This window comes from Meles meles, chromosome 1 (genome assembly GCF_922984935.1).
Source record: "Meles meles chromosome 1, mMelMel3.1 paternal haplotype, whole genome shotgun sequence".
NCBI classification, from domain to species: domain Eukaryota; kingdom Metazoa; phylum Chordata; class Mammalia; order Carnivora; family Mustelidae; genus Meles; species Meles meles.
In genome coordinates, this window is record NC_060066.1 from 169,167,882 (window position 1) to 169,178,649 (window position 10,768).

General features: G+C 47.3%; 1 non-coding gene across 1 annotated transcript; it reads right to left on the minus strand.

Annotated features, from left to right (window-relative positions):
* Positions 1–9,803: 9,803 nt before the first annotated feature.
* LOC123928274 lies at positions 9,804–9,910 on the minus strand. The gene has a single exon (XR_006815653.1). It is a non-coding gene; the product is annotated as a U6 spliceosomal RNA (small nuclear RNA).
* Positions 9,911–10,768: the final 858 nt, after the last annotated feature.

Sequence of the window (10,768 nt, forward strand, 5' to 3'; positions counted from 1 at the left end):
ATTGCACAGAAACAGGACCCAGTTCCTGTTAATACATGATGTGATAATTATAAACACTAATCATCAAATCTATAGGTAGTCCCAGGTGCCTGACATATTATACCTCATAACATCTTCGATAAGTCAACATTGTGAAGTCTATTTAACAGATTAGAAAGCTGGTTCAGAGAGGTTCAGTGATTTGTCCAAGGTTTCATGCCTTCAAATCCAAGTCAGTCTCCAACTCTAAAGTCCAAGTTCTTTCCACCTCCCCAGGAAGCCTCCTGACCATGACCCTGAGCCCAACTCTCAAGTGGCCCTTGTGCTCCAACTGGGCCCCTTTTCTCTCTTGATGGGATACAGATGAGACTCTGTAACTCTTCATGGTCCTCTGGGCTTGGCCCAAGTGTCATACTAAGGCTGGCATTTTTCTCTGGTCACCCTTCTCTTCTCCCTTTGGGTTCCGGCATCTTCCCTGGCTCTACCTCTGGGGAAAAGACAAGGCATGGGAAGCAGTCATTGTTCCTTGTTCCAGTAAATGGCCCCCTTGAGAACCAGGCAGGTAGGGGCAGATCCTCACATTCTCAGATGTCTCAATAAACAAACTCTTTTGCAATTATACACACCCTTGGTCAGAGCTCCCACAAACTTCCCTGACTCCTAGGAACTGTTCCCCAACTCTAGGGTCACTCCAAGAGCTTCCTTAAGGTGTCTGCATTAATTTATTTGCTCAATGTGGCTCTTTTAGTGAACAGCACTCCCCGTGGGGCCCTGGCACTTTTTCAACTCTCTGAGAGGAGGGGCTGTCCTGAAGATCCGTTCTAGACTAGAAGGTCCATGAGGCAAGTGCTACCTCCATCACCTGACACATGGTAAGCCCTTCGCAAGTATTTGTTGAACGGCTAAGTAGCTAAATACCAAAAAATCCATTCATCTCTTAAAATTTGCTTCTTGTGCTCCACTTAGAGATAGGATGAGAGCATGTTGAGTCAAAAGAGACCCTAAAGGAAAAAATTATCTACTTGAATCCCCTCATTTTACAGAAAGGGAGACCCAGAGAAAGGAGATTCAGAGTTCTGGGAAGAATCTAAAGTACAACCCGAGCTTCCTGACTTTTGCCCAGTCCCTTCTCTGTGTTGGGACCCACTCCAATGTCATAAACATAGTCCCATTTAATCGTCACAGCCACCATCAGGGGACAGGAGTAAGGAAGGAAGAGCAGTACCACTGCCAAATACCACAAGAAAACACTGGGGCTCAGAGGCAAAGTGGAGGATAACCAAGGTCACACAGCCAGAGTCTGGGGCTTCCTCCACCACAGCCGTGCCAAGAGCCCATTCTGCCCCAGTCTCTCTGCCCGTTGCTCTCTGCTTTTATGAGCCTTAAAAGAGATTTGGGGAGAACAGGCCCTAAAGTTTCAAAGACCTTCATCTTTATTATTCCCTCCACTTCCGGAAGGTTTGCTCAATCTGCCTGCCCAGTACAAAAACTAAGACCATTCAGGTATGCAAAACTGTCACCTCTTAAAAAGGGCTAGTGGCCCAAATGCTTGTCTCAGAGGCCAGATGGTCTCAAACCGCGCTGAGGACTTCTCCTTGCTATGGTGACACTGTAAGTGGGGACTCAGGGTCTTTGGGAGACTATTAGAGTCCATGTCCAATCTCAGAGGTCCTTCTGGACTCTGAGCACAGCAGGCTTTCCTGGTGATAGGCTCATCCACACCCCTGGCCCAGCCTTCATTGTCACGGCTGGTGGCACCCCAGAACTAAGAACTATCATTACAACAAAAAAAAGTCTCCAAAGGAGGCCAGATGCCTTGGGAAAAACACCAAGAGAAACAGCCAAAGTGAGAACAGCCATGCGCTACCCTCCTAACATCACACTCAAGTGTCCTGAAGTGAAGATTTTTATCTCTGGGACAAAACACTGCAGTTACTCAGGAATGAAAAGATAAAGCATTTCTTTTTCTAAAAGAGCAGGAGCAGAGTCCATTCACAGGCATCCTGGCTCCTGAATTACAGGGATTCACAACGTTAATTGAAAAATAAAGTATTTTACCAATGACTTGAATGGCTTGCCGTTTGGCCAGTACTGGGCAGGAGCCCCAGCTCTGCTCCACAGCAGCAGAAGGATCTCGAACAAATGGCCCCACCTTCCTACATCTGTCTTGGGGGCTGAGCAGTGATGCTCATGGTGCCCCCTCCACAGGGTTTGTGGGCATTAAGCAAGGTCATTGTCGTAAGGCACCCAGCACCATGACCGGCACAGAGTGGGTGCTAAACAAATATTAGTTCCTTTTTTTTTTTTTTTTTTAAGAATAGGGAATGAATTGTGCTTTCGAAATACAATAGTTATGGAAAAACCCAAGGGCCCCCAGTGAAGTAAAGTTCCACCAGGACTAAACAGAGCCATTTCCCAGTCATTTGTTCAAGGACCAGACCTCACCCATGTGACTGGCTTCCCACACAGAGGGCTTGTATGCTTCCTTTCCTGTTCTCCTTGCATCGGGCCTTGCCAGCAAAAATGCACTTAGCTACTCAAAATGCAATCATTACGACTCACCCAGCAGGCACAGCAACGCGCTGGCTGACATGTGCGTACACATACGAAAAATGCACGCAATGTGAGGCAGCCCGATAGAACGTGTGGCTCCTGTCCACGGAACTTCAACCAGAGGGCAGGGCTGCGTGGAGAGAGCCGGAACTTCGCAGCTGGATCCGTGTGGGCCCAGAGCTGTTTCCTTCCTTTTGACAGTGAGTGGTGTGATCCGGGGCAAGTCACTGGAAGTGTCAGTCTGAAAAGTATTACAATACTTAGTGTTGGGTCTTGTTGTGAGGATCCTAGGAGACAATGTCTGTGAAAGAATGGTCTAGAACACTTAAAGAGAGTTATTGCAGAAATGCCAAGAATCTGACACTGGAGGGGAGTCCCGTGTTGAGCTCACCTTTATAGTGTTTTACCCAATAAGTGGCCTCCTCTGTCACTCAACTCCTTTGGGGCTTTTTCCTCTGAGTGGTAAGACTTAGACCCTAGCTGGCTTTGCTCTGCTCTGGACCTCTTTTTGTTTTGCCTCAGTAAATGAGCCAGCCCACCATCTGAGTGGGAATACCATGTTTCCCCGCCTACGTCTCCCTCCACCCACCACCGACACTCCCCATTGCCCAGTGCAGACTGGGGATGGCGGGTCCTCCAAGAAAGCTGGGAAAGAAACAAATTCATCTTCCGCCTCAAACCTTTTCCCCAACTCTCTCCCTCCTTCCTCTGCCTCACTGGAGCCTGGTTGGGTGGGAGGACCAGCAGTAAGTGGGAGGGCAGGGACAAAGAAGGGCATAAGAGTGACCCTCTGGGTATGGACCTGGATCCGGATCCTGGGCAGATTATCTGGGAATGGGAACCAAAAAAAAAAACAGCACCGCAAAAACAGAAATTCTCTCCCTCCTCTCGTCTTTTTTTATTGGAAAAACTGTCAGGTGGAAAGGGAAGAAGATCAAGGGAAGCAGTCTGGACCTGAGACAGGTTAGAACTTGAGAACCCTATTGGCAACGATTTTGCATAATGCTTTCCCCAGCTTTGTCTCATTTCAACCTTCACAAAGTCTTGGTGAGGCAGATCCTTTTGGCCCATTCTGTGGATGGTAAGACTGAGAATAAAAGAAGCAAAGTCATTGGCCCGAGATCACACAGCAAGGAAATACCAGATATGGGGCTCAAACCTGAGTCTGCCTTCTCTAGATCCCAGGTTCTTGCTGTAATCGGGGTCATTTAACCATAGGACAAAAAAAAGGAATTCTGAGTCCTGGGCCCATCTCAGACTCTCCTCTACCCAGCCCCCACCACTGACAATCCATACAACCAAGCAACCTTGGTGGGGTGCACGTGAAGCTACTCACTAATTCACCAACTTACACTCGGGATTCATGCACCTTCCTGTGTATGAGATCTGGTTCTTTTAAAAAGAACATAAAAATACATAAAAATACAATTTTAAAATCCACTAGGACATCACTTTTCACCAAAGGCTTTTTCTACTTTTTATTTGTAAAAGCCCCCTATACAATTGGACACCTTGCCTGCCTCGCCAGCCCACCACACCCCCACTTTGTGCAGAACCCACAGAGGCCAGGCTCTCCTTCCTCTCTTCCTTTTTTCCCAGCACTCTTCCCTCCCTCTGCAGGGTGGCTGCGACTGCCTCCTCCCTCCAGCCTCAGGTGAAGCGGTCCTGCCTCCAGGAGTCTTCTCTGCCCACCACTCCTCCAGAGTTGGGACCCAGACCTGCTCAGCCTCCCAGCACCAGGGCCCACCACCTGCACAGCCCTGCCATTCTGAGCTGGAAACGCCTGTTTCTCTGTCTGCCGCTACCCGTCTGTGAACTCCTTGAAGGCAGGGCCTGTACTCCCTAATTCCAAGCAGCAACTCAGCAGAGGCCCAGCAAGTGTTTCCGGATCAAAGGACGAATGAATCAACTCCCTGCCCACCTTCCAGTAGTGTTTGTTTCCCTCTTGACTTGAAACCCTGCTTTTCAGCTGTACCGTCCGTCCCTTTGCCGAATCTGAAATTCTGGGGTAGGGGTGGGGGTGGGGGGTGCTGTAGTGGGTTAGGTTGAATTATGTCCTCCAAAAAGGTATATCTAACCCTCTGTACTTGGAAATGTGACCCTATTTGGAAATAGGGTCCTTGCAGACATCATTAAGGATCTTAGGATGAGATCATTTTGGATTTAGAGTGGGCCCTATGTCAGCCATGTGGAGGGGGAGGCGGGGGTCGGAGCGATGCTGCCATAAACTGGGGGTGGCAAAGAATGGCTTCTCCCTTGGAGCCTTCCATGGGAGCACAAGGTTATGGGCCTCTAGACCTGTGTGAATACAAATTTCTATTGTTTGAAGCCACCAAGCTTGTGGCATTTGTTCCAGCGGCCCTAGGAAATCCATATTAGCAGCAACTGTGTCTCTCGTGGCTGTGATGTCCCAGCCCCCCCTTCCCCAGGCTCTTCAGAAAGCTCACCATGCAAACAGTCAGGCCTCCATGAAAGCCTTATGAGGTACTGAGTCCCAAAGGCCCTGTCTGGATTTGCAGCTGGGTTGCCTATTCTAAAAACTGACTGAAGCCAATGCAAGGTTGTCCCAACCCCACAGTCAGGTAAGTCAGTCAGCATGGAAGGCACTAGCTGCCTGTGAGCTAGCCACTCTACGCTCTACGTGTCACATTCGGTCATCTTCCGCTCAAGACGTATTCTTGACTATGTTCTCCAGGCCCATCTTCGAGAAGAGGGAACTGAGGCTCAGGGCGTGGGGGAACCCACTTGAGATCTCACCGTCCTCCCACTGTGGATGTTGGGTCTGGAGCCCTGGGCTTCCAGGGCTGTCCCTCACTTCACTAAGCTACCACACTTTGTGACAGGAACAGAATCAGGACAGGGAGAAGGAAGGGGAGGGAGAGACCAGTGGAGGAGAGGGGTACAGCTAGCCGACTTTGTGTTTTTGCTTTCCCAGGCTGGGAACAATTAGGTATCCTGCTTCTAACTTTCCATGTGTTGTGGTGGTGTCAGATGTAAACTTGAGTGAACCTTATCTATGATCGGTATGCATCTGTATGAGCAGAATTAATCATACTGTAAAACTGCCATGGGAATTCCAGACAGCCCTGAGACCACGGCAGGAAGGACAAGTATGAGCGGGGGCACGTCACCGCCACACACACAAAACAACACTGGTCCCAGGGGCGCATGCATGAAGAGAGTGGGTCCCTGACCCTCCTCCTCGCTGCTCGTTGCCTTGGTCTGGGTAACATACATGCTGGTCAGTGAGCCTCCAGGTCTGGAGTCGCCTGCAGCATCAAAGTGGGCTCTTCCCGGGCATTTCAGAGAGAGTCCACACACTTCCAGGCACACAGGAACTATTTATGGAGCGCCGACTGTATGTCGGGCTCTGGGGACACAGCAGAAAGAGATCGTATGGTAATAAATAATATGGCACGGTGACAGCAACAACACGTATCCTGGCGAACATGTCATGATATGTGTACCTGTGGATTCGCTAGGTTCTACACCTGACACTAATACAACACCATATGTCAGCTATCATTCAATCAAAAAGAAAAAAGGGGGGGATCAAAACAAAATCTATTCCTATAAAGCTTAACATTCGACTGGGGGCAGGAGGAGAGAGACCATAAAATTAAATACATAAATATATACTTTTTCACTGAGAATAGAGAAGGACAGTCAAATGGGGGATTGGGAGAAACTGGGGGGGGGTGCCATGTCATGAGGGTCATTAAGGAGGGCCTTCCTGATAAAGTGACAGGTGGGCAGAGGCCTGAGGAGGGGAGAGTGAAGTCTGCGGATACTTGGGGTGGGGGGGGGAGGGAGGGAACTGCAAATATGAAAGACCCAAAGGTAGAATGTGCTTGAAAAGTTCCAGTAATGGCCTGAGGTTGGAGCCTCTATTCACGTGAGGAATCTGAAGCCCAGAGAAGTTAAGTAATTTCTCCAATGTCACACAGTCAATATGGGAGTGCTGGAATCAGAGTCGAGAGATTGTCTAAGTCCAAAGCCTATTCTTTCCAAACCTCATTCTGGCTGGGTGCAGAGAAGATTATCAACATAGTCCCTGCCCTCAAAAATGTCCCTGACTTACAACAGCCCCATGAGGTCAGAACTGTTATTGTCTCTATTTTTAGGAATGAGAAAACGGATGCCCAGAGAGGTTCCGTGACTTGCCCAAGTCACAACAGCTGGTAGGTGGCAGAGCCAAGATTCAATGCTGGTCTACCTCCTCCTACCTTACCCACAACTCTGTTATTACATAACACCATTGTTTTGAACTTTAGTAAAATATATTTTTAAACTTCATTTACAGATAGGCGGTAGGCAAGAAAAGCACCAAGTTATCTAAGCAGACCAGTACTGCAAGACTTCTTGAAGGACGCACATAGGTGTGCACACACATGCGCACACACATTTATTGACATGTATACCTACGTATACGGACATGGACACACCCATACAGTGCATGCATACACAACATTCCAAAGTCAATTGCTTCCTAAATTAACCTCTGTTATCTGGGTCTCTGGGGAAGTTAAGTCATTTGCCCAATTATGATGAGCTGCCAAAGCCATCTTGTCCATTCCCAGGAAGGACATGGATGTAGTCTTCAGATGACTTCTTAAAAAGTCAACTGGAACGCTCTGTTACCATTACCTTGAGAAGCTCAGGGAAGGGGTGGTAGTAGAAAGGTTGAAATGTCAAATATTCATCCCTCGGTAATAGAGGACTCCGGGAAACACCGATTCCCAGTGTCCTGCTTCTTCTCCGGAAATGCAGACTCAACTACTCTGGTAATTCAGTTTGGAGCAGGCAAAAGACTCCTGTCGAGGGGTGCTGTGGTTTAGGGAAAATGAGTGGAAACTCACTTTGTCCTCCAATGGTCCTGAGTTCTAAGCTGGTTTCCAGCCCTTCCTGCCTACATGATCCCAAAGAGGTGAGTGGGTTCCCCTATAAATAAAACAGTGATAATATAATACCTACTTCTGAGCTATCATGAGAATTATAAAGATCCCTTAAATCAAGTGTCAAGCACACAGCTGACGTTGATAGAGGGCAAAGTTCGGAGTTTTGACCTTTCCCCTACAAGGTGGAGAGTCACTAACTTCCAACCCATAGAACCTACAATTACTATCTCTGGCCACCATGGGAAGAAGTTTAAATGAGGGGGATGGGGGGAGGCAGTCAGATGTTTTCACGCAGAAAGGCAGGCCCAGGCATCATTACCATGTTGCTAGGTAGTGTTAAGCCACCCACCTAGCCCTAGAGTGGGCAGCAATTAAAGTAATTAGCACAGTGATGAGTGTCCTCTGCAATGATAAACAGCTCGGTCCTGCAGAACTTGACAGACCTGCTGGTCCCATGGGGCTCCTGACCTTGAACGTCCACTTGGGGAGTGGTGTAGTACGGTTTAGAGGAAAGAGACAGGCTTGGAATCAGATGGAACGAGAAGTAAATCCTGTCTTTGCTAGTTCCTAGCCATGTGTCTGAAGACAAGCTGTGTCCCCTCTCTGAGTCTTTGTCTCCTCATCTATAATATGCGGCTAATAATATTACCACACAGTTCTTACAGTTACTTCTACCATCCCCGTCATCACCATGGAAATCTCCAAACTGGGCTGGAACTGAAGTGGCAAAGGGTAGCCATAAACTTGGCTCGTACCTAGTGCTGGAGCAGCCCCATTCTTCTTTTCTGGCTAAAGTCAGAGCAGGCAGCACTGATCTGATTGGCTTTAGGGAAACTATGGGAGTTTGGAGTGCAGAGCATATTGATACCTAGAATAAAAAGGGAGAGAAGGTACCCCTTGATTTGAACATTTAAGATAATGTTATAAATGATTGCCACTGGCATTATCAGCAAGACCACCACTTAGGTAAAACACAAGCACCACGGCAATCTGGCAGTTGGTAATAAAAGCACAAAACCTGCTTATATCTTTGTATCTAGCCATTCCGTCTTCAGAATTAATACCCTTAAAAAAGAAGTTTAAAAATCCAAAGATGGTTATGTGTAGGTAAACATATGGTAAGGTTCTTGATAATCACTAAGAATTCACTAATTTGGGATGCCTGGGTGTCTCTGCCTTCAGCTCAGGTCATGATCTCAGGGTCCTGGGATGGAGCCCCGCATCAGACTCTCTGCTCAGCAGGAAGCCTGCTTCCCCTTCTCTCTCTGCCTGACTCTCCACCTACTTGAGATCTCTCTCTGTCAAATAAATAAATAAAATCTTTTAAAAAAGAAAAAGGATTTACCAATTTGTCCAACAGTTACTAAGTGCCTACTGCTACCAGAAATAAAGACTTTGAGTGTGGGGACACACAAACACACACACATACCCCCTCAGTATTCATTGAAATGAAGGTTCTGAAAAGGTCTGTAAAACAGAGTAAATCAAGAGGGAGGAATCTATAGGGAAACTAAAAGCAAAACTGAAGCATAATCCCTGAAAGCCACGTGGATTCTTGGAAAGACGCATATGAATTGGTGTTAAATGAAAGAGCAAAGTTGGGGTGCCTGGGTGGCTCAGTGGGTTAAAGCCTCTGCCTTCAGCTCAGGTCATGATCCCAGGGTCCTGGGATCCAGTCCCGCATCTCTGCTCAACAGGGAGCCTGCTTCCCCCAAACCCCTTCTTTCTGCCTGTCTCTCTGCCTACTTGTGATCTCTGTCTGTTGAATAAATAAATAAAATCTTTTAAAAAAAATGAAAGAGCAAAAGAAAAAGAGAAATAATCACAGGACTCAGAGAATGTCAAAACCAGGAAGGACCTCAAAGAACACCAAGTCCAGCAGTTCTCAACCTTTCCCATGGCGTCTTGGACAGGTAAGACTCACATAGCCTTAACAGCCTAGACAGAGAAAACAATTTATGGGTTGATAATAATAAACATTTCCAGCTGCTAGCTGTCACTCCACTGTTTTCTCTCCCACTAGAGACAGCTTTTCAGGATCCCGGGGTGTAAGCTGAAGCTATTAAAGGGATAACCTTGAATCCACTCTAATTTGTTTAATAAAATGGAGGCTGGGAGTCAACACTGCAGTGGAGAGGCATTGATCTGGCCCAGGCCTTCATGCAATTGGCGGGGAAGCCGAGGCCCCAAGTGACCCATCCAACCTGTCATGCTAGCACATACTTCTTGCTCAATAGGTATTTGCTGAACGAGGATTCGTGAATGAACAGGCAAATGAGATGACATGACCCAGGTTACCCAAGCTGTATGTGGCTAGTAACACATACTGTTTGAAACTTAAGGATTGGGAGTGAATTTGTTTGTTTGTTTGCTTATTATATGGAATGCTTCACAAATTTGCACGTCATCCTTGTTCAAGGGCCAAGCTGATCTCCTCTGTATTGTTCCAATTTAAGTATATGTGCTGCCGAGGTGAGCCCTGGGCGTGAATTTGGAATGTGGAAATGCATGTTCATTGTATTTCCTTTCTTTATTTTGCTCAAGGGTAGTCTGGGAAATACAACTATCCAACAGACATGGCAGTGTAGAGGGAGCCATAGTAAGAGCCCGAGAAGACATGGAGTTCCAGAATCTTCAAGATATGGATAATACCAGGGGCACCTGGGTGGCTTAGTCATTTATGCAACCGACTCTTTGGTTTTTGGCTCAGATTATGAGCTCAGGGACCTGGATCAAGCCCCGCCCATGCTGGGTACAGGGGGTTCCCCATCTCCCCATCTCTCCCCACTCTCCAATGTCCCGTCTCCAGTGCTTAAAAGCCACAACAGAGATCCCCCCACCCCCCACAGTAGACCCATGGAGAAGGGAAGATCTTTTAACAGAATTGACCTAGTGCAGAGCCCGTAGAAAAAGTCCTCAATCTGCTGATCACTGGTGATGGCTCTTCCCTGCCTTTTCCTCTTCCCAGAATGCCCTTCCCAAACCACTCTCCTCTCCCAGGGTCAACATTTATACCCTTTTGGATCATCCCCTTTAAGAAGATCTTCCATTTTATTTCCTTAAAGCCAGAAGTGTTTGGAGATCTTCTATGTCAGTAGCTCAACTGTCTCCCGACTCCCCCATCAGGTAATGTCCAATATCCTGCTAGCTATAGGGAAACACAGGGAAAACATAGTTCCAGATCACAGGCAATTCCCACCTGGCTCCTAACCTTCCCACCTTTCACTCCTAACACATGCTGCTTACTGTGATTTCATATTAGTTTCCTTATTATCTCTATATAGCCACCATAATACTAGTGATTACAGTTGACATTTACGGGACACTTACTGGGTTCG